Raw genomic sequence first — 23,743 nt, 5'->3', positions numbered from 1 at the left:
GCCTTGGCTCATGCCGTGCTTTTTGCTGCCTTTGTGATCGGCCCCGTCCCACCCTTCCACAGATCTGGTGGTAGCTGCACCCACTGGGCTTGTGGGCACGGTCTCCTGGGTGGCCCCCCTCCTCCATCCCCTCCACGCGGGGTCCACGTGGGAGGCAGGGGCAACGGGAGGCCTCCCATCAGGGACCTGTTTCTGGTTATGTCACCGCATTTTCTCTAAATGCAAGTTGCTACTTGCACCAAGACAGCTGTTTCTTCCATTGAGTGCGACAGAATTGCTGGGCCGGCGTTTTCCTTCCTCCCCACCCCACATCCAGAGTGTCAGTGGTCTGATGTGCTCCCCTTTGCCCACCTGCAGTGGCTGTAACGATATCGGGCAGGCGGAGCCCCTTCTAGATGGCTCAGAAAGGTACCAGAGGCACTAACTCGGTTTCCTTTCCCTGAGAATCCAGCATGCCTTCTGAACATGGCCTCTGCTGCTATCCCAGCAGGAAGCTTGTTGGGCTAACCTGGCCCGGGTGGGCCAGCCACCTTTGGATAACCCCCTGCCCCCACCATCATTCGGGAGAGCCTTTACAAGGGCATAGCTCCCAATGCAGCCACAGAGCTTGCATGGGGGCCCTGACAGATTCAGGGCATAGGAGCTCCCATCAGGGCCCCAAGGGCAGATTCCCAGAGCCGGTGAGGTTCTGATCAATGATGTGAAGCCAGCAGGCATGTGGGTACGGGACACTCCAGGTGAAGTCTCCCCATGTTCTCCCTGTCACTGGAATCCACAAAACTTCTAAGTGAACAGTCCCTGGAGAGTGGTCTTAGAATTTTGCAAGCCATGAGGCTGGACAGAAAATCTGAGTCTATCCCCCACCTCCTGCAACCCCCTCCCTAAAAGTAAAGAATCTCGTAAGCAAAGCAAGTCTGTCTTCACAGAGCCAGCCGGGTGCTGGGGCCCACTCGGCCCATCACTGAGACAGACAGGAGAAAGCACAGCATCGAGTATTTGCTTTCCTCTCTCTCTAGATTTTAACGTTGAATGATGCAGAAAAAGAAAATGCAGAAGATAATCTGATTGAGGAGAGGGAAGGAGGGGGAGAGAGAGACTTGTGATTTCTTTCCTTGTTGCAGATGGTTGAGATGTAAACTTTTGCTCTATGTCTCAAGACAGGCAGGTAGAAATTAGTTTACAAACAGCAGTGTCCCTGTGACACTATGAGGAAGCACTTTGCGCACTCAGTCAGCCAACACCTTTTTGGTTGCCAGAAATCAATGCTGGAGTTGGACAGAGTGCTGTATGCCAGTGGTTTCATGTCCAGATTTCATCAGCGTGGGCTGGGGCTCCCCCACGGGCTCCCCGAGCGCATATTCTGGTTTCCCATTCGTAGACACACCCTTGAGTGCCTACTGGAATTCCACTTCTCTGATGCCAGAACGTACAACTTCGGCTGCAGTCAAATGTAACTTTTCAAGAGGGAATTTTGCTTGCCCTGTAAAATTCCCTTCTGGAAGTTGGATTCCGGATTGCACTGGACCAGGAGAGGCTGGACCCAGGGAGTGGACTGGAGATCATGGGCTGGGACCTGGCTTGATCACCCCAGCCCGCAGCTCTGGAACCGCTGTGGGCAGGCGTCTCGGCTTCCCCTCCAGGACCCCATCTCGTCCGAGTGTGTCATAATGGAGGAGCTCCCCTACGTGGGGCTTACTTTAGTAATAAAACAGGAGAACGTCAAACACCTAACTGGCTCCTGCTTCCTGGGTCTTGGTTCAGGAGGGAGGACTGATGCCACACCACACCCCAGAGCCTGGGTCAGTGGCTGATTCCTGGTGTGGACGCACTGAATGCTGCCTTGGCCACCGAACAGGTGTGGTCCATTGGAATTTGGGTGGAATTGTGGTCTCCTGAAGGGGGCTCCTTAAATCAGGGAGAAAAAAGAACCCCTGAGTACTTCCTCAGCTCCTCAAACTTTAGAATTCAAGAGAGAGAGAGAGAGAGAGAGAGAGAGCCAGCCAGCCCTTATTTGCTTATTTGCTTATTTGCTTATTTCTTCTGTCCTATCTGAACAAGAAACGGTTAGATGCCCCACCCCCTTCTCATTTGCAGGTGGCAATTTCCCATTAGAAGGAGCTGAGCAAATTGGGTTTATTGCAGCAAAGGTCACATAGTTCCCATTTTTAAATCGCTCAATGAATTGGGGCAGTGGGGCTATTAAATATTGTTAGACTCTCGACTAGCCTGGCAAATTGTTACCTTGGATGAATGCTGTTTACCTGTCTTACTGAAGTCGATATGTCTGACATGGAGACTTGCTAACAGGTCCTATTTTTACAGTTCCCGCCCACCACGGCTTTAAGACTACCCTTCAGCCAGGAGGGAGCTCCGTTGCTTTAAGACTCGCCCGGTAAGGAACATCGTTTTGTAGTTCGTTGAAGTGGTGTCTGTCTGTGAGTTTGTGGGCTGTCCAAGCTGCCCTCGTTGGGCTGTCCGCCCCCGGGCTGGGTAAGCATTCTCCTAGCTGCTCCGTTCTCCTCCCTGCGCTGAGATGGGGTGTGGAGAAGCTTCTGGATTCAAGGTTCTCTGAGGTGGAGCGTGTGGCTCCCGGGGCTTCTAGGTGGGATGAACGTACAATGTCAAGACACGCTCCGGAAGTCTCAGCATGAGGTCACAGATGGGGCCAAGCCCTGCAAGGGTGACTTCTTTCTCTCTGTTTGACATCCTTAAGAGTCACTGTCCACCAGCTGGCGGGTGGAAAGGGGAGCTGGTGGGGCTGCTGCCCAAAGCCAGGTGGCCCCAGGCAAGCACCACCTGTGGCCTGTTGCCCCGTCACCTGCCCTGTGGCTCCGTGGCCTGGCCCGGTCTTGGAGGAAACTTGTCCCAGGGAAGCTTCGTGTTCCTCATCTCAGACTCAAGATCGCAGACTCAGTAATGGAGTGGTTTCCTGGCATCGAAGCTGATAAAAACTTACAACACAGACGAAGGGGCAGGGCTTGCGTTCAATGCCTGTAGCCGCCCCATCAGAGCTCCCCGAGATATCTCTGTAAACTCACTCTGGATCTCATTAGCCAAGCCCACCTCTCCCTGACCACAGGCCTCAGAGGTCACTACACAACTGGGGAAATTGATAGCAAAATTATGCACTCAGAAATTAATTTTACGTGGTACTGAATATATATTCTTTTATTGTGACTTTATCTTGTTGAGAAAGTGCTTACTTCTGATTTTGTGGATATTACTGACCATGGATTACTTTTATTTTGGTTTTTATACAACAGTTATATTAGAAATTTGCTGTTTTATTCTTACCTTCTTAGTAAAAATCCTTTTATCACACAATGGGTAATTTATATCCATTACCAGGCCTTTCAATCCTTTTCAGTGGGGCTGTCAGCGCCGTTGGCACAGTAATGATTAATGTGATCTAATAATAGCGTGCCATTATATTACCTTAGTAAAACATGTACCAACATCCTATTCGGATCTACCAAATTCATAGCTTCCTATAATATTTTTGTTGAAAGACAGGATTACTATTTTTCAAAGCTGATTTTTTCCCCTTTAACATATTTAATGAAATTCACGATTCTCTGCCTTAGTAATCCGGGCATGTGATTGGGTTCGGTGGGTGAATGTGACATCCGTAGGTAGTGTTGTGATTTGTCAGGGAGAGTTTGGACAGTCTCAGAGACCCGCCACCAGCAGATCCTGGCTTGTTTTGCCTTGAAGAAAAAAAAAAAAACATCGCTGGGTTTCCAGTCTCTTCTGACGTGTAATAAGGAAGGTGTGTTTTAGATCAAAAGGCAAAAAAGTAATTTGGCTCAGAGTCCTTTCTTCCTCTCCTGTTTTATCCTCTCTTCTGTCACCTGCCTTGGTCTGCTGGTGAAGAGGAGGCTAGCAGAGCCAGGGGAAGCAGCTCCAAGCCCCTTTCCCTGGGGTTTGCATTCGCCCTTCATCTCCAGCTCAGCCTCTCGGGATGTGAGGCAGGGTTTTTTTGGCCTTGGTGCTATTGACATTGGGCTGGGTGGCTCTTTGCTACAGCGGACCGGCTGTGCACTGTCAGATGTTTACCAGTATCCCTGGCCCTCATGCACTCAGATGCGAGTTGTAGACCGAACTCCCCTGAGCTGTGACAACCAGAAATGTCTCCCACAATTACCAATGGTCCCCTGGGAGGCAAAACCACCCCTGTTTGAGAACCACTGGTCTGATGTGATAGGAACACAAGAAGATGGGTTTTGGGCGTGGGGCAACGTCACTGCAGCCGGAATTCCAGAGCTTTGCAGTCCTTCTTTGGGACATCTTTGGCTTTGAGAGGGGAGATGCGGGGGTGTCAGCTACCCACTGCGTCCTCTTCCTGGCTGAAACCCAGCCTTCTTCCGTCTTTCTCCTCCCTCCTCTGTCGCAGAGCCTGGCCCCAGCAAGGGTCTGAATCTTCACTTCTTCCACTTAAATCCCATTATAATCACGACCATGATTGATAACATTCCACCTTTTCAAAGGGCTTTAAAATCTGTGTCAACCAAGGATGACATTATTGTAGCGCAGGCGAGATGTATTCAAACAATTACACACTCAAATCGAAGTGGGAAGGTTTGTCCTTCTATTCTGATGCCTTTGTGACGTGGCTTTCGCCAGCGCCCCAGCCCCTCGAGCCCCCAAAACCTTCAGCAGGAAAATGCATGGGGAGGAACAGGTTTTGCCCTTGATACCACTCAGCTCGGAAACAGTTTGAACATTTGGGCTTCTTAGGGCTAGAGGGTATGGGGGAAGGAGAGTTTGTTGAGCACAGGAGAGAGAGAAAGAGAGAGAGCGAGCCTTGCTTTTGATTCAGAACAAAAATTACTGCTGCAACATTGGCTCGAAATATGCAATCAACTGAAATCAGGAAAAGTATTTTGAATACAAAATTTATATTGAAATACTTGAATCTTGTTACATGTGCACCCACATACATGTATATATTTAAATCAAGGAAGAGAAGACGAAAAATAAAGCTTTTGTCATAAAAATATGGCATGTAGTATTTGCCCTCAAATGATTCTTGCCACATTGGAATACATTTTTGTACTGTTAGCATTTCCATAGAAGACACTCTTGTTTGTTTTTACAACTGATCCTTGATGATAACAACAAATGAGGAAATGGCTCTGATTTACCTTTGTTTTAGGAGGATTTCAAATACATTGTGATGTTTGATGCAGGGAGCATTTTGGTGACCCACCCCTTCTTTACTGGTTTCTGGTCTGTCTCTCCCACTATAGCGTAAACCTGGTAAGAGTAGGGCCTTTTGTGTGTGTTCTTCAGTGTTGCTTTCTGCATTCCTGAAATAGTGTCTGATGCTTACTAGGTTCTCAATAAAACCGGTGACTGGCAGGATGGATGGATGGATGGATGCATGGATAGATGGGTGGATGGTTGGGTGGATGGATGGATGGATGAATAGGTGGATGGATGGATGGATGGATGGATGGATGGATGGAATGGATGGATGGATAGGTGGATGGATGGGTGGATGGGTGGATGGATGAATAGGTGGATGGATGCATGGATGGATGGATGGATGGATGAATAGGTAGATGGATGGATGGATGGATGGATGGATGGATGGATAGGTGGATGGATGGATGGATGGGTGGATGGATGAATAGGTGGATGGATGGATGGATGGATGGATGGATGGATGGATGGATAGATGGATAGATGGATAGATGGGTGGATAGATGGGTGGATGGATGGATGGATGGATGGATGAATAGGTGGATGGATGGATGGATGGATAGATGGACGGATGGATGGTTGAACAGGTAGATGGATGGATGGATGGATTGTTGGATAAGTGGATGTGCTGATGGATGGAGTTCTATCTCAAACCTGGATCAGATCTTAGGATATAGGCCTAGCACTAGAAACAAAATCCCACTTTTAAGCATCTCTTTACCCCTTGTCCTCTTAAACATTTTTTTTTTTACATCTAAATGGTCAGTTATACAAAGACATTCTCATTAGTTCTTCTTTTCAATCCAGTTTTTAAAATAGAAAAATATGTTTAGGACTGTGCCAGGTGATCTCTGTAAGCTGAAACCACATGGATGCCTTATTGTATAAACATCTTTAGACGGCCACAAGGGCACAGACACAGATGACCGAGACTGAACACCTGGAGGCAGAGCAGGAGAAGGTGACCTCTTTCAACGTGGTGCGTGGACAAGGAGTTGATGAGCCTCAGAAGACTTCCTGTCCACATGACTAGCTGTCTGTCTCCTGGGCGAGACTCTATATTGTATTTCATGTTCTTCTAGAGGCTCTCGTCTGTCCTCTGCATATTCTCCGTGCCTGATCTCTGTGGGGCTGGGCAGTGGCTGGCCGTGTGGGGTCAGCCATCCTGAAGAGACAGGCTGAGGCTCTGGGTGGTGGGGCTCCCAAAGCCAGACACAGCAGACACTGTCTATTGGAAACTTACTCCTAGTGATGAGGGCAAGAAGTCACCATGTGCTTGACTTGTAGATTGTTGCACAATGAACGTCATAGCCTCACTAGTGTAAAAGCCACACAGCAAGAAGAGAGAGAAATGACCCCTAGACCTGGCCAGCTATAGCAAAGATAGGGACTCTGGAACCTCAAGTCTCCTGGTTAGAACCCTGGCTCCCCCACTCACGAGCTGCTGTGACCATGTCTCAAGGGACTTAGTCTTGTGCCTCAGTTTTGCCATCTGTAAACTGGGAACGACCGTAACGACCATGCAGTAGATTATACAACTCATCAGTGTAATGTGCTTCAAACCTGCCTGGCCCCAGGTAGGCCTTTGATACTCACGTATATTTATTTGCATTTTCTCTGCTTAGTCGACTTTTCCCCTCTCTCTATTTATTCAAGATTAAGGAAAGTATAGGCCATTTTCAGATAATGAGCTTTTCCCCCTCAGACTCATACCAGAGCGCAGAACCCCCCGGTGCTGCCAGGCCTGTGGTCTTGCTGACACCCCCGGGGACCCGGGGTGGTTAGCCAGTTCACAGAGCATCAGAAAGGTGGTGAGTTTCCAAAGTCAGCTTCCCCTTTGTGAGGGAACATTGTTGACACGCCACTGGGCTTTGGGATTTACTTGGTGTTCGGGGAGCGCATTCCTGGGATGGATGCCACGTGGTCGTGGTGGGTGGGAACAGTCAGCTCCTGAAAAGCAGGGGAGCTTCGTGGCTTTGCTCTCCCACCCCCTTGTGAGCGGGCCTGCTTTGCGTCACGGCCCCATTTGATATTTTCAGCGTCCACTGAAATGTAACGTTTTGCTTTTGGTTTATTATGTATGCAAGGATCTTGCTGATAAATGCATGTGTAATTGTACCGTTGTAACCACTGCTAGTCAGCGACAACATATAATTAAACTCACCCTTGTAGTCATTGAACTTTTCTGTCCCTGACAAGATCGCTGACCACGCCAAGGAGGGTGTGTCTCCATGTGTGAGCCACACACGTGCCTGTGTGGCCTTGCCTCCCCGTCCCGGCCCACGGGGCACCTCAGTGCATCTTAGGGCATGCCCCCACGTACGCACAGGGGACTTCCCTTAGACAGTGGGGTGCAGGATGGAAGGGTGGGGTTGTAGAGCCTGGGGGTGCCTCTGCTTTTGTTGTCTATGCCCAGATGATGATTGGGGCCCGAGTGGGTGCTCGATAGACTTGAATGAATAATCTTAGAAAGTCCTTCATTTGCCTCTGAGACCTCTTTTCACATACAACCTTGGTACCCTTCCCCTCATTTTCCTTTTTGGGGTGATGCTTACTGCATTGCTTTTATGCCCAATGCCAGGGGTTGGTAAACTATGGCCTGTGGGTCATACCTGGGCATATTGCCTATGTTTTTACCATGTGAAAAAAACTTCTAAGAATTGTAATGAAATATACATAACACTTACTATCTCTTTTTATTAAAAATGTAACCTTTTTCAAGCGTATAGCTCGGTGGTATTAAGTACACTCACACAGTTGTGCAGCCCTCCTCATCATCCATCCCCAGAACTTTTTCATCATCCCAAACCAATTCTGTACCCACTACGCAGTAAGTCCCTATAACTTTCTCCCTCCAGCCCCTGGAAACTTCCATTCTACTTTGTGTCTCTATAAATTTGGCCGTTCTAGGTATGTCGTGGAGGTAGAATCATACAGTACTTGTTCTTTTGCGACCGACTTACTTTGCTTAGCATAACGTCCTCAAGGTTCATCCGCAATGTGGCATGTGACGGGATTTCCTTTCTTTTTAAGGCTGAATAATATTCCGCTGTGTGTGTGCATGCGTGCGTGCATTTGTATGTGTGTGTGTCTGTGTGTCTGTGTGTATACATACCGCATATTGTTTATTCATCCATCAGTGGACGCTGGGGTTGTTTCCACGTCTCGGCTATTGTGAATAATGCTGCTCTAAACACGGGCATACAAATATTTCTTCAAGACCCTGCTTTCAGTTCTTTCGGATATATACCCCAAAGTGGGATTGCTGGATCATATGGTAATTCTATTTGTAATTGTTTTTTGGTATTTCCATAGCTGCTGTACCATTTTACCTTCCTAGTGTCAACATACGAGGATTTCAGTGTCTCCACTTCCTTCCCAACGCTTGTTTTCTGAATTGTCGAGGGCCGCCTTCCTGATGGGTGTAAGCTGATGTGTTATTGTGGTTCTGCCTGTTTTTGTATAGCGTATGAGCTAAGAATGGTTTTACATTTCTAAGTGATTGAAAAAAATCAAAAGAAAAACAATGTCTCAACAGAAGATTTTCTAGGGATCCAGGCACTCCCCTTCATTGATGGATCACCAGTGGCTGCTTGTGCACTGTACTGATGGTTGGGTAGTTGGGGCAGAGGCTGTGTGACCTGCAAAGCCTACACGATTTCTCAGCTGGCCCTTTACGGAATGCGTTGGCCAAGCCTGCGCCATGCTAAGACCTCGCTAGCCATCATCTGGTTTAATCCCCTGAGCAACCCATTCTGCAGACAAAGAAACTGAGGTTCAGCAAACATAGCTGACTTGCAGCAGTGCCACAGCCAGATATGGCTAAACCAGGAGGCACGTGCCTGTCCCTGGGACCCCTACATCTCACACTTGTCACCATCACCATAAGCATAATCATCGGGAGTTGCTCTGCACACTCACTAGGGCTTTAGTAAGCCTGAGCTCAGGTCCTAGTGGGAAAAAATATCATTATATTAAAACGCCGTGTTGTCATTGGGAGAAGTGGCAAATGTAGGGAGGAAACGAAGATGCGAGGTGGTGCATGGGGGGCTGAGCTTTCCTTGGTTTTTTACATGTGAACGCTAAGACCTAGGCCTGTACTGGGAGACAGGGTGGGCCTTCAACCCTGCTGAAGCAGGACCTGGTTCCGGGATACCTGCGTGTCTACACACACAGCATTTCCTCGGGATTAGAAGGAAATCGATAACTTCTTCTTGCATTAAAAAAGTGAGTTATTTTCCCAACCCAGAGGAAAGAAAGCCAGGGTATACAGGAAAACGTGTTGATTGATTCTTTCCCCTTCATTCTTTCCATCACATGCTGTGAGGCATGAATCTTAACATAGAGATCTTGGGCTGGCCCCAAATCTTTTCCTCCGAACGTGGAGATCGCTGTCCCATTTCCCCGGGGACTGTCTCGGCATCCCCTTTACTTCTCTGGCTCAGATGGTCAGCTGTTGCTACCGAGGGATCAGGCCGTTGTTGCTGCCTTCCTCCTCCCCTCCCTGCTTCTCTCTCCGTCCGCCAGGATGTGTGCACTTGGTACCAGGAACCTTCTGACATTTCTCCATGCACAGGACCAAGTGTGGACAGTTATCTGTTCTTTCTCCGTTGGAGAGGAAAGTCTTCCTTGATTTTATGTAGTTGTGTGCATTATGGAAATAACCCATCAATCCAAGTTTAGGGGATGTTGGGGGCCTCCAGGGAATGCTTGGCCTTAGGTCTGTCTCTAGCACGGCGATGTGGTTCTCCTGCTATGTTTGAGAATGCGTGACATTTCCTCCCCGTCACTACTGTATTTCAGCAGTAGGCTTCGTGCCGTGGCAGCATGAAGCACAGCAGTGTTTTCCACGAACTCGAACTCTTGACCGTGGCTTCAGCCGGCTCTACCCTCATGGCTTTCTGGCACAATTCATTTTGCACAAAGGGAAGTATGATAAGCTGAGTTGTAGGATGATGATGTGATCGGCATGTTAGCACACTGAGAGAAGGACAGCAGTGACTTTGGGTTTTGAGTTTCGTGGTTAAAAATGTGCAGTGGTGCCTTATGCAAGGGGCCTGCGCCTACTAGGTGCTTGGGAAGCGTTCAAGGAATGAATTGGTCTGGAAATTGCTTTGTGCCTCAGAGTGAGTGGGAGAATAGTGTGATAATGGACTTTGGAAATGGGGATAGCTCTGACTATTTTTTTTTTTTTCTGTTGATAGATTAAGATTTGGGTCTTGGCCTGATCTTGGTGTCTGCCTGCCCCTAGCCCAGTAGGTGGTAGTAGGGTGGTCCGCAAATGCATCTGACTTTGGGTGTCCTGCCTTTTCTGGCTCTGACTGGCCTGTTCTCTTGGTCACTCTCCTGACCAGCAGTTGAGCCTTTATCAGGAGTCTCTGTGCTCAGCCCTAGTGAGTGCGATATGACCCCCTCAACACTGAGGAACTCGCAGCCCAGAGGGGAGGGAACTTTTCAGAGATGGAGTCCTGTGTGTGTGTGTGTGTGTGTGTGTGTGTGTGTGTGTGTGTGTGTTTGCAGGGGCAATGGTGGAGGGGTGTATGTGTTGAATTTTCCCTACCCCAAAGACATTTTTATTTTCTTCATGGAATATTGCAAGGAGATAATCAAGTTTTCCCCATGTTCATGTGTGTGGATTGTTTCGTGTCTAAAAACAGTGAATAACACAGAATGATGCTCTTATGACTGAGCTGGGCTCAACGGGAGAGTTTTTGTTCCTTAACAAAACATAACTTAAGAAAATATTGACACTGAAAACCTAAGTTTGGTGCATGCCGGAATCATCCCCAAGTTTCTGTTTCTCCTCTCTAGGCCCCAATATGTGTGTTTCTAGACACGTAACATCCCCAGTATTATCAGGTCTCCAGTAACAAGACGGTGAGTGGCAAAACTCTTCATGAATGGTCACTTCCCTGGAAGGCATTTTGGGAGTTTGCAGAATCCCCGGTGGGAATCCCTGACCCCCTAGATACCACTCAGGAACTGCTTCCTCCTATGGGACAGCTTCTCTGCCCCGCCCTCCCCGCCTCCAAGTTTGAGGCAAGCATGCACGGCTGGGGCTGCATGGGCACGGAGAGGAGGGCCAGCCTGGACTCGAGGAGGGTCTTCAGATCCTGCCTCTGCTGCGGTAGACAGGGTGACCTGTGGAGTCTCAGGCCACCCCCAGCCTCAGCTTCCCACCCTGGGGGGGCAGGGGTGTGTGAAGAGTTTGGACCGCATGGTGTCCACGATTCTTTCCAGGTCTTACGCAGAACCACCTAGATTGGGTGTCAGCAATATACACACAGGGCTGGGATCGTGGTTAACGTGTGGACTCTGACTCTGGGTCTGGGGGACAGAGAGCCACACCCCCGACAGGCTCCCGGGCCGTGCCCCTGCTGCTCCCAGGAGCGCCCTCGGAGCTGCCAGGGCTAGATGGTGGTTCCCGGCCTCGCCTGCTGATGAGGAGCTCCTGGGGAGCGTCTGCGGCCCACCAAAGTCTACACGCCACCCCAGAACAATCCAATCAGCCGTACAATCAGGGTGAGCTGCTGCCTTAGGGAGCACTGATGGAAGGTCTGAAGCGGGGTCCAAGAACTTGAATTTCTAACAAGTTTGAGGCAGTGTCACTGCCGCTGCTCTGGGGGCCGAACTGTGCAAAGCACAGGTGTAATGCCCTCAAGTAACCTGACAGTCGTTACACAGATCACAAGGGCGTGGGGGCAGGGGGCTCTGGGACCCCCCAACCGCTCTGTCTGGGCCATGCCTGTCTGCTCCACGCAGAGAGCTTCCTTGTGAAGGTTTCATTTGAAAAAGATTTCTGGGTAGAAAAAAAAGTTTGTGAATCTCTGAAGTAAAGGCAAGACTCTTAATCACAGGATGGTGACTATGGCTTCTCCAACTGAGAGAAAAACAGAGCAGGTTCCATGGTCCTTTTTGCTGCAGGGAGTGGCCCTCTTTGCCCCTTAGCCTGCCCCATCCTGCGGTCAGCTTCTCCAGCATGTCTTTTGGCCTCTAACTGCTCAGGCCTGTAGGGAGGCCTGGTGGGGCCTGGCCTCAGCTTCGGGGCGAAGTCCTGTGTGGGCAGCTGGGCGTGCCCATTGACTGTTCCCCGAGTGCCAGGCACTGTTCCTGTTGTAGATGCCTGAACTTATTTAAGTCTCGTAAGGATCCCATGAAATAAGGACGGCCATTATCTCATGTGGTGTGTGGCCCAAGTGTTTGATGAAGCCCGTGTAGATCGCAGGAGAAGCCGTTCAGACTGTAGGGACATGAGAATCGCTGTTGGGAAGGCCAGTGGAGTGTGGCAGCCAAGGGCCTATCAGTGTTTTGGGAAGAGAGCAGAGCAGGGCCCCGTGCTCTGCAGGGCCAGGTGCTCGCTGCCCCGATGGGCCAGGTGACGGAGCTCAGAGCCCCTGGTCGCCCCTTGGAAGAAGTCACCAGGGCTGTCCTTCTTGGTCACAGTCCCAGGTGGCCTAGGCCTCCTGGGGACACTGGTCAGTGAGCTTCCTCTCTGGGGAGGCCCTCTTCCTTCAGCCCTTAACTGTGCAGAAGTGTCTGGGGCGAGAGTCTGGGAGCCAGCCAGGGAAAGGGGTGGTGGGTGGAAGTCTCCAGGGTCCGGCTCTAGCCGCTGTGGCTGCTGCTTCTAACCGCAGAGGGCTGTGTGGGCCAGCCCTGCGCGTGCTGCCTGCCCCGTCACCCCTGGAGCCAGGGAGGCAGCCAGCACAGCGGGTCCTTGCAGAGACGTCAAGTCAGAGCTGGTTTTGCTCCCTGCTCACCTTGTGTGCTCGAGGCAGAGCTGGGGGCAGAGAGGCATGCACGGACACATGGTCTTCCCCTTGCCCTCCGCGCCCGGTGGAGGCTGCAGGACCCTTTAGCCCTCCTCTTGTTGGCGCACCTGCGCCGGCTCCCCCGGTGTGAACCTCGTGCTTTAGAGCCGGAGTTTGGTAGCAGGGAGGGATGAAGCATTTGAGAGGCCCCGCGGGACCCCCACCAGGGAGGTCCCCCCATGCTACAGACTCGGAGACCCTCCCCATGGCACCTCCCAGGCTGCCCAGGGAAGCCTCAAGCCTGAGCTTCCTCTCTCGTTGGCCTTCCATCTTCAGTGGGCTTCTAAAGGAAGGCCGGTTTGCAGACTCTCTGGGACGTCCCTGGGCATCTGCTTACTGACATCTTCTAGGGGCAAATACTTCGATTCCTAGTATCCTGGGCAAAGGCACGCACGGGAAAGCTTACCTCCAGCTTAACGGAATTTCGACAGAAGTAATTTTCCTAATAGAACACGTTTGACCCCAAGGCACTTCCTTTTTGTACCTTTGCAGGTTTTATGACTGAGCTTTAAAAAGGTTGTTCAGTTCAGATTGGCCGACCTCTTCTGGGACGGGGCTGCATCTTGTATGAGAGGAGAGAAAGCTGTCCCTGGCAGAGACTCCGGGGCCCCGGGTGGTCGGCACTCCCGTCTCTGCAGGGGAGCACCGGCCGTAGCCGAGGATCCGACACTCTGGGACCTGCAGAGTGGGTGACAGCTCAGGGGAAGGAGTGGGTGCGTGCGGAGTGAAACTCCCTCAGGTGGCTCTTTCTGCAGGCTACACCCACCAGGCTGGTCTGTACTTCATTAGAATGTGGACGTAGTGCCCGGGGAGCTCAGGGGTCAGGCAGCAGGAGCCTACTGGCCTCAAAAGAGTGCCCTTTAGGAGCTGAGTTTCTCGCATTGATGTCCTGCTCACCAGTCGCCAAACCACTTCCGTTTTAGGAGAGCGGGCCCATGCTGGACACCCATTAGGCACCAAAGAAGCATCCCCCATACTCTGAGTCAAGCCTAGCCCCTCGCTTGCCCCTGGAGCAGAGGAGGCACGCTCAGGATGTCCCCCTGGGGGTCACCCCCATGCTACTCACTTGCAGAAGGACAGGGTTCTTCCTTTGCCCTGTCACACAGTGCGGCGCACCGGTGGGGCCGAGGGCTGGGCCTGGCCCAGCATGCAGAGTGGGGGCTTCATGCCTCAGATGGAGGTCTCACTGGTATCAGGCCGGGCTCTGTCAACCACCCACCCTCCAGTCTCTCAGACACAGAGTCTCATGCCCGCCCTGTGGTTGAGAGTTTCCCGCTGCTGGTAGCTCTAGGCTGGGGACCTTGATGACCACAGAAGACCGAGTTGCTGCCTCCTTTATCCTGTCTCACTGCAAAGACCCTCTTTTGCAATCTGGGAAACACGGGGCCAGGGAACATATTGTAGTCGTGGTTTAGGAATTACTGGGAGGACCTGCTTCACGTGCAGGATCCCAGGCCCAGACCTGGAGGTGTGCTGGTCTTGAAAGAGGCCTGAGGGTCTCCATGTCTCACAAATCCCTTTGACAATGCAGCGTCCTGGGATTATAGGCACTATGGGCCTAAACGTCAGCACGTGGGCAGGGCCCCCGCCTGGACCTTGGATGACTAGATGCCAGGAGCTTCTTTCTTACTTCTCAGCTGAGGGGCTTTGGGTCAAACATTTTGAGTTCCCAGATCTCAATTTTCTCACCAATAAAAAGAGAAATGAGGTCTGTATGATTCCTCAGAGTCCCTCCAATTTTGAAGTTCTAGCACATTAAAGACAATCTGCATTTTCGGGCTGGCAAGTTACAGTTTCCCCTGAAGGGGGCCTGGAAAAGAAAGAGAGCGTGGGCTTTGTGGTGTGAGGCCAAGGTTATAAAGGTGGACTCTGTGAGAGAATCATTTGTATTTATTGAAATTGCTGATTTTAATCGCCCTGGATGCTCCCTTGATAAAAAATTATAATCCTCTATAAATTACAAATACCTTGAAACTCACAAATTCTTTCACTTTTGTGATTGGCAACATTAAATGACAACAGCTCATTTAAATAAGCAACATCTGGACATTATTATTTTTAGGGATTTTTCATCTGTTGATTTAGAAATCTGGGGCCTTTATGAATCTTGCATGAATATTCTTTTATATTCACATCTACCACCAAGACACAAAGAAATAGCCAAAAAATATCGTCCAGTGATTCTTTGATGCAGCGCATGTGTTTTTTAAACAACAAATCCATTGTGAATGAAAGAAGATATAGAATAGCCTGCCTGGGAGTGTGGGTGGAGGGAGCAGCTTGATCTTTTAAGAGCAAGAAAAGCCTGTCGATTCAAAGCCACAGNGGGGCCTTTATGAATCTTGCATGAATATTCTTTTATATTCACATCTACCACCAAGACACAAAGAAATAGCCAAAAAATATCGTCCAGTGATTCTTTGATGCAGCGCATGTGTTTTTTAAACAACAAATCCATTGTGAATGAAAGAAGATATAGAATAGCCTGCCTGGGAGTGTGGGTGGAGGGAGCAGCTTGATCTTTTAAGAGCAAGAAAAGCCTGTCGATTCAAAGCCACAGTAGGAAGAAGGTTTTGGTTTTATATATAATAATAAAACATTTTAAAATAACAATATAATTTTGGACTGATGGATACCAGAATATGGTATTCACAATTTCTCAGAATAATCCAATTTAGAACAATGTATTCTGAGCAGGTTTGGTAAAAATAGGTCTATCATCCCATGGTATAAGATAATGCATTAATTTTTATGAGTGACTTATGGAGATGTACAAGTCGGTTAAGAGTTAGGATAAACATAATATTCCTTAATTAATCCATTATGCCATGGTACACATGTGCCATTTTTATTACCTTAAAAATGAAAAATGTCAAAAAAGGAAATTGCTGCCTTTTTTATATCAAAAAAGCCTTTTTTGAAAAATCATAAAATGTCTAATCTAATTCACCATATAACACTAATGAGCTCAACAAGCCATCTCAATGCACAGTTTAGGATAAAAGGTCATCAGTTTCTGGCAGTCAAATTCCAGTACTTTTTTAGACGAGACAAAAACCTTTCAGCACCAAATATCGGAAATGGCATTTGTGATTAGAAGCGTTATTAATGTCGTAGAGGTTTAGAAATTCACATTATACCCCGCCCCCGCGTTTTCCTCAATCTTACGCTGCGCATGAGCACNATGAGCACAGTTCAGGCGCGCCCCCCCCCCCCAATGTGAACTCGTTGCCCATCCGGGATCTGAGTGGCGTTGAGTAGGGAGCGCGCACGTACACACACACACACACACACACACACACACACACACACACACACACACAGAGCTTGGGGGCCATCCTGCTTTCTGGTTGCTCAAATCTCTCTGAATCCCCTGCACATTTTCTGGCGTCTCTCTGCCCTCCAAGCTGTGTTCCTGTCCTCTGGATGTGTCCCCATCATGGGCCTGCTGTGTCTCTCGTCTCCTCACAGAAGGGGCGGTGAGGAGGCCCAGCCCGCCACCTCCGCCACCTGGGGCTGTGGGGCACATGGTGGCTGTAGTCCGCCTTGTTATGGAAAAGAATTGCCCGGCGGGTTGCGGGAATGGCCGACAGCGGACCAGAATCATGAAGCTGAAAGTAATATTACCGACTGGAGGTCATTTTTCCCAACTGAGGGGCAATAGTTTGCCACTATAAACTGCACATTGCAGTCAGTATATGTTTTATTAAACCATTTAAGGAACTTGGGAGCCATTTCATTTAAACTTCCTGCTTGATGGAGCTCAAGGCCGGGCCCAGAGCTGCTCACGGAAGAGGCCTGGAGGCATCTGCCAGAGAGCTGCCCGGAGTGCCCGGCAGGAGGCCCCGCGATGGGGGAGCCTGGCTGGGCTGTGCCCGGCTCTCGTGGAGCTTGTCAACGCTCCAGTGCGCGAGCCGGAGCCTGTGTAGGTTGTGGTCCCAGCTCTGCCACTAACCGGCTCGGTGACCTTGCTCAAATCTCTTAGTCTCTCCAGGACTGTTTCTGTTACTGCAAAACCAAGGGGGAGGGTTCCGTGGGAGAGGCAGGGTCCCTTTCAGCTCACTGATTCTCTGAAATGTGGGACAGGTCAGGGGGTCCCCTCACCCCCCTGGAACCGTGGCACTGGGACCCCCTGGTCTGCCCCCGGTTGGTCACACGGCAAAGTCTGCCTTCATCCCTGCCCTGCCCGAGGAGGCATTCTGGCTGTGGTGTTTGGATAGGCTCTGGGGATGGGGGCTCCCCTGGTCTAGTGGTGATATGCAGGGTCTCCGCAGAGAGAGGGAAGTGGGCAGCAGCTCTGGGTTCTCACGCTCTACAGGAGTAATCTCTGCGGCTGCTTTTGTGTCTCAGGAGGTAGGAGCTGCGGTGAACACCATGCCTGGGGTCAGAACACAGGATTCCAGGACCACTCTGACTATGGCTTGCTGAGCAGCTCACTGACCCACTCTGAGCCTCAGTTATCCTGTCTGTGCAATGGGATGGTGGTACTGCTAACACCCCCTCCCCCCAACATGAGAAGGTCCGGTGGTTGGGCCTGGTCAGCTGTAAAGTGTTATAGAAATGACGGTTTGATCATTATTGATAACTTTTTGATCCTCATTTAGCGCTAAGGACTCCCCTGAATTGCATGCCTGTGGGATTCCATAGCCACAGTTTGTGCCCCATGAATAAAGGAGCCGAGGAGTTGACTGTGCTTTATCTTTAAAAGTAATTAACAGGATGGAATCTGGCATTTTAGCTTTCTCAGCCCTAACTGGTGGTCTTTAGTAGGTGGCCTTAATTCTACAAAGTTATATAACCAAATCTTTTGTCTAATTGGTAACTATATTTAGGAGGTAGAGAAATATGTGAGCTATTCGTTTCGATTAAATTTTTTATTATGCACTCTGCATTTGGATTGACAACTATTAATATTAAAGAGCTTGGCCAAATTGAAATTTGTATTGCTGGAGAGACTTAAATATAATGTATGATGCTGGAAAAAAAAAAAAAAGCCTGGGGAATATGGGAATTACCAGGCTGGGTGCAGACAGGTCCCTGCCAGGTGCCACGTGTGCTGGGCAAAACCAGCCCCACCTCTGCCAGCTGTGCAGGGAGGTGTGTGGAGGGGCTCTGCACAGCCACTGGCGATTGTCAGGACCTGGGATACTTTCATGGAGGTGGCTTGGTAAAGATATAGAGCATGTTTGAGCATGTTTTACGAATCATTTCTTCCAATAACTGTTTTGTATGGAGTATTTTCTCCATCACTAAGAAGGAGGTCTGGGGGTAAGGCCGAGAAGGTCATTCTTAAATAGGATGCATGTGTCGCCCGTGTAAAGAGGGGGCCCAGTTTCTTCAGAAGCCCCCAAACAGGTTGTATTGCTGTTCTGCAAGTCTCTGGGAGGTTGAAGGCTTTTTCTGTCCTGCAGGTGGAGGGACTCAGGGCTACAGCCATGTGGGCAAAGCTGGGACCTGGGGGGGGGGGGCTTCTGGTTCTAATTCTGCCACAGGCGAGCCCTGGGGCTTGGACCCAGGGTTTTCTGTCTCTGGGGCTCAGTCCCCTCTACCAAAGCCTGTGGCCTTCCGCAGGGCACTGGATTATCACATGCAGGATTGTAGAGGATTTGCACAAAGACTGGGGAGGTCTGCAGAGTCGGGGACTCAGGTGGGGGAAGTGGGGTGTCTGTGAACACGCAGCCTCTAAGCAGCACCCCAGCTCTAGAACTCAGTCTGTGGGGTACTCTCAAGGGACATTATTCTCTTTTGGAGTCTACAGCTCTAGAGAGCCAAGGACGAGGATGCAGCCCACAAGCCACAGGGATCTGACTCCTGTTAGCCAGTCCTCGCATACTCTAGGCATCTCCACCGTCCACAGGAGGCCCCTTGCTGTGCCCTCTGCCTGGAAGGTCAACCTGTCCCCCTCCTCCAGCCAGACTTCCCAGTGGCCAGGCTGAAGCGTGTCCCTCTGCCGTGTCCCTGCAATTTCCCGTGAGATTGCTGTGCCCGAAGCTGGACTTTGCTTTGCCCACGCTGTGTCCCCAAGGGCAGGGCTATGCAGCCCTCCACCGTCTCGCCCGGCACCCCCTGCGACTACACGTAGGGGATGCTCAGTATGTCCAGATGTCGCAGCCACAGCTCTGCCAGATCTGGCAAAGGAAGGACAGGTGATGACTTCACACTTTGTGCTGTCATAAGTTTATGCCCTTTCCCCCACTGGACTATAAAATACTCTCTGTTTTACCTGGTGATTTTTACAGAACTTTTCCAGACGTTGGGAGCTGGGACATGTAGGAAAACCCCCATGAACAGGGAGGCTCTAAGAACTGGTGGTTCTGATTCATTGGATTATATGGACACTTGAGGTTTTTACCTGCAAACATTTTGGTTCCAGGTGCTTTGGTTATGTGCGATTTTTTAACATCCAGGAGGTCCAGGTGGAGAAATGTTTTCTGGAGCCTGATGGGTATCCCACGTCTCCTGGAATGGGGGAAGGGCCTGCTCCTGGTGTCCTCACAGTCATCGTGCCTGCTTCATCTCCCAGACATGACCCCAAGCTCCTGGAGGGTGGCATCCGGTGCTGGTCATGCTGTTTGTCCTCCACCAGGCGGGTGCACCTGTGCCTTGACAGGTCCTGTGTGGCGAAGAGATGCGTCGAGGCTGCAGGTGGGAGGCTCTGGCTGGCTGACTGGAGGCTTGCCCCGTGACAGGCCCCAGAGGTGTTTCTCACTACATTGCCACCATCAGCTGGGTTCGCAGTTTCTCTGGAAAGCTGACAACTGAGGGGTTGTCTGTGAAAACAGAGTCTGGTTCCCGTTGTTTGGACGCCAGGGTAGCCAGGCAGAGCGCGTGCTATGGGTGCCCCACTGCTCACCCCCCCGCCCCTCCCCACCGCTGCTGAAGGCAAGCATCTGGACTCTGCCCGGGGCTCCTCTCACCACTCGAGTGTGGACGGCCAGAAGTGCGGGGAGTTCATGCCTCTGGGGCAGCCCTTTGTCAACGCTGGGCCGGGTGCTGGCGGGGAGACACCCGTCTCTCCCCTGCCTTGGTTGGGACAACATGGAGTGGGTCTTGCCCAGGGTCTTGGAGCAGCGCAGTGGTATTGGGACCCTGGTGCCCTCAGCCTAATGCTCTCCTTAGCCTACTTCGTATTGGCTTCCTTCCTGTGTCACTTCCCCACTGGCCCACGACCAACACTTCCCAGGATCACCTCCCACACAGAGCCCTATTCTTCAGCTTTATCTTAGGGCCTCTTAGGAAACACAGCTTGAGACCCTGGGGGGGGGAGGTTTGCAGAACTGATGGATGTTTTCCAAAGCTAGGTCACTTAGGCGTTCTTCAGTTGAGCCTTCCAGAAGCCCCCGAAAGGAAGAAGTGGAAGTCATGAGCCCATTCTCCAGGTGGGAAAACTGAAGCCCAGGGAACTTGTTGGAGCTGGGACCAGATGTGTAATCTGCCCTCCTCACTTTGCTGATTGAACCCAGGGGACCTGGCTCGGTAGGTTCTCAGGGCCTCCTGCTGCTTGTCGCCAGCCAAGGGAGTGGGATGAGCGATTTCCCTGAGACAGTTGGGGCTGACAGGTGAGGCGACCAAGTGAGGCCCCTGAGCAGTGCTTTGCTCCACTAGGTCTGGCATGAAAGCGATGGCTGAAAGGGCTGCGGTTGCCACTTAGAGAGGGTGACAGGCGCATGCCCACAGGGCTGCTCCCACAGAGAAGCCAGTCTGGCGGGCTATTTGCCAGGGCCTTGGGTCTTCCTGCCCGGTGTGGGGAAATGATGGGCAACAGACAAGCCCGAGTGCTCCTGGTGGGGCTGGAGGGGCTTGTAGGAGCAAAGGCAGATTCTATTTGCCTGCCAGTTGGCAAGGATGCCTCCATGGGAGGAGGGCTCCATGGCCTCCGGGGGCCTCTTGGCTGTCCCTTACCTCTGGGCTGGGGAGACTGCTTGAGGGAAACAGACATCTCCATCCCCAGTACCCTTGTTCATTTGAAGCTCTGTAGCATTTTGCATAAGAGCCCAAGAAAGTACCCAGAGAAGAGTGGGGAGGCCCGAGGCCCAGGAGGCGGGAGGCCGGGGAACTTGTTTCTCATGAGTTCTAGGGCCCAAGACGGCACTTCCTTCTTTCTGGGTCTTGGTTTCCCAAGATGGGGTGGAGGGTGTGAGCTCCCCGCTCCAGTCAGGGTAGTGGGGAAAACTTAAAGGAGCGTGAGCTGGTGGGCGATGCGGGGGGATACCTACCAGGAGTGGAGACTCCACCTGGAAGAGAGTTGATATCCCTGCTGGACCCCTAGAGGACCCGGTCTGCACCACCCCAGCTCCCCCATTTGTGTGGGGAGAAGGAGAGCCCTCTGTCAGTAGGTGGATTAAGGGCTTTGCCCCTGGAGGTGTGCGTTGGCAGTGAGCATCTGGGTAGATGGGTCTTGATACGGGAGCATCAGCTCTGGCTGCCCGGGGGTCTTGGTTTCAAGCCCCTAAGAGACACCCCATGTCTCAGCCCCCTCCATCAGAGCGGCTGCACTGGCGTTCTCTCTGCTTTTCCCAGCACACACCGCAGCGGGGGGAGTGTCGAGCGCTGCCCTTGAACATCTGTGTTGGGTGGGGCCTGCGCCACGTTCTTCTGGCCAGGTGGGGTCCATTTGGTGATCCCAGATCTGGGCGGGAGGAGGAGTCAGGGTTCAAGGGACCCCAGGTTCCTCCGGTCCCTTGCAGGACTCCTCCAGGCAACATGGCGTCTGCGACCAAGGCAGGGACCCGGGGGCCGTGCACCCTGGCCCTTCCTTGACACTGGCTGGGCTTCAGGCCGCAGTGGCCGGTGTGAGCGGGGAGACGTTGATGCCCTCGAGTGCCCTCCCCTGGCTTTGTCCGCCAGTGTGGAGCCCGGGCCGGACACAGAGTACGTCCTCTTAACGTGAGTATTGATTTGATTTGGCAGACGGTCACATCCATTTTTTTCCCTCCAAATTTTAATATCAGATTCATTTATAATGCTGACTACGACTGACACGTGTTCTCATCATTCACCCATTTATTCATTTGCTCATGAAATCTCTGTGTTGAGTAATTGTTTTGTGTTATTGGCAGTTTTAATTCTACATTCCTTTTTTCCCCAAAAGGTCAGTGGCTTGCTAACTGACCAGGCCAGCGTGCGTGTTCCCTGGAGAGACATTTTTGTGAAGAGATGCTCATTTGCATTGGTCAGACTTCACCTTCGCCTTTCTCTCCTCTCTTGTTTTGAATCGATATCTTGGAATTCTTAGGACTCACTGGGGCCCCTTTCTTGTCTTTCCGCTATCCTGGCTTCACACCTGGGCCATCCTACTGCACTGTTCTCTGCTTGCTCACTTCAAGTTAAGATCTAAAGAACGGATATGGATGTCTTGGGCCCATAGGGCTCTTGCCTGTAACATTTCGATAGAACAAATGGAAACTCTGCAGGGTCTCAGAATAGGGCCTGCCACGTTTGAAACATCTGTGGGTTTGGTTTCGGCTTTTGCCTAGAAGTGCACGAGATCCATAGTGAATTTTGAACCTGTGATTTTGATCTGTGAAATGGAGAAGGTGGTTATGAGTTTGTGTTAGGAAGAAGATGGAAGTGTTCTGGAAAGCCTAGTTTTCAGGAAAGTTACTTCTGAGCTGAAATGTTCAAAGTGCAGAGATCTATAGTCTAGTGTGTTCTTTTATGGTAACTTTCTCTATGCAGCTGTGTTTGCTGCAAAAACTCACATTTCTGTGTGGAACACTGAATGAAATATGAATGTGCTTTTTACAATTTAGTACTTTTAATAAAGGATTTGTGAGCAAAGAGCTTCAGTACAAGAGCCACAAAACATATAGATAAAAATATAGCCATAATCACACATCAACCCCCAGAAAATTCATTACATAGAGAACATCAGTAATTGAGAGAAGTTGAGAGAACCGACAGAAAAATAATATATATGCCCAGAATTCTAAAGGCATGAATCCTTTTAGCTGGGATCAGGGCTTCTGAGTTCTCTGGGGTGGGTGTTTTATTACAGCGGATGCTTTACTTGGAAGGATGTAATTTATTATCATTGAATTCACATGGCAACATGAATTTGGATTTGGGTTTCTGGGAGAAGTTTACAATTAGTTCCCTCATATATATTTATAGCTTTGAAAAACACTTGATGTTAAAAAAAATTTAAATACTTTACCTTTTTTTTTGATTGATTTGTGAAATATTGCCATTCTTTTTTTTTTTTTAAGCCCCCAAACTAGCCACTGCTGAGTGAGGTGTGGCTGTCGTGTTGGGGTGTTGTGATTAGCTGGGCACTGTTCCCACGGCCAGAGGACATCCAAAAAAATAAAATAAAATAAAATAAAATAAAACACAACCACTCTGCTTCCTCAGGTACATTGGTCTTACTTGAGGGAGGTTTTTCAGGTTTTTTATTTTAATTGTTTTCTCATTGGAAACTTCTGTTTGGGGTTCTCAGAGCAGAGCCCAGGAGAGGACTAACAGAAGGTTAGTTAGGAAGGTGAGCGTTCATTTCTTCTGTTCCCAGTTCAACCGAGACCTTGCTCATTCACCTGGGAGCCCTTCTCCTTATACGTTCCTTTTGCTTTCTGACTTTTAGGAATCGTCAGTAGGCTCTGAACTCTATGGTTTTCGTTTTCCTATTAAAATACAGTAAGAACTTGATTATGTGTTTCAGTGTTTCTCAGCCTGACCCACAAGTAAAACCAGCGACAATGATTTAGTTATTGGCTCATGTTTATTGCCAATGC

At 50.2% G+C, this 23,743-nt stretch overlaps 1 protein-coding gene across 18 annotated transcripts in view; it reads left to right on the top strand.

Moving 5' to 3' along the window:
• Positions 1–23,743, top strand: part of ZNF536 (zinc finger protein 536) — a 431,212-nt gene that overhangs the window by 51,405 nt on the left and 356,064 nt on the right. For 12 of the 18 annotated variants that reach the window (XM_034638014.1, XM_034638007.1, XM_034638010.1 and 9 more), the window contains one exon: positions 2,323–2,392. The exons of the other annotated variants lie outside the window; for them this stretch is intronic. The gene's annotated coding sequence lies outside the window, so the exon portion shown is untranslated. The remainder of the gene's footprint in view (positions 1–2,322; positions 2,393–23,743) is intronic. 18 annotated transcript variants of the gene reach the window in all.

Source organism: Ailuropoda melanoleuca, chromosome 12 (assembly GCF_002007445.2).
Source record: "Ailuropoda melanoleuca isolate Jingjing chromosome 12, ASM200744v2, whole genome shotgun sequence".
Taxonomy (NCBI): Eukaryota; Metazoa; Chordata; class Mammalia; order Carnivora; family Ursidae; genus Ailuropoda; species Ailuropoda melanoleuca.
Note: the sequence above shows the minus strand (reverse complement) of the source record. Positions and strands in the feature narration are given on the sequence as shown.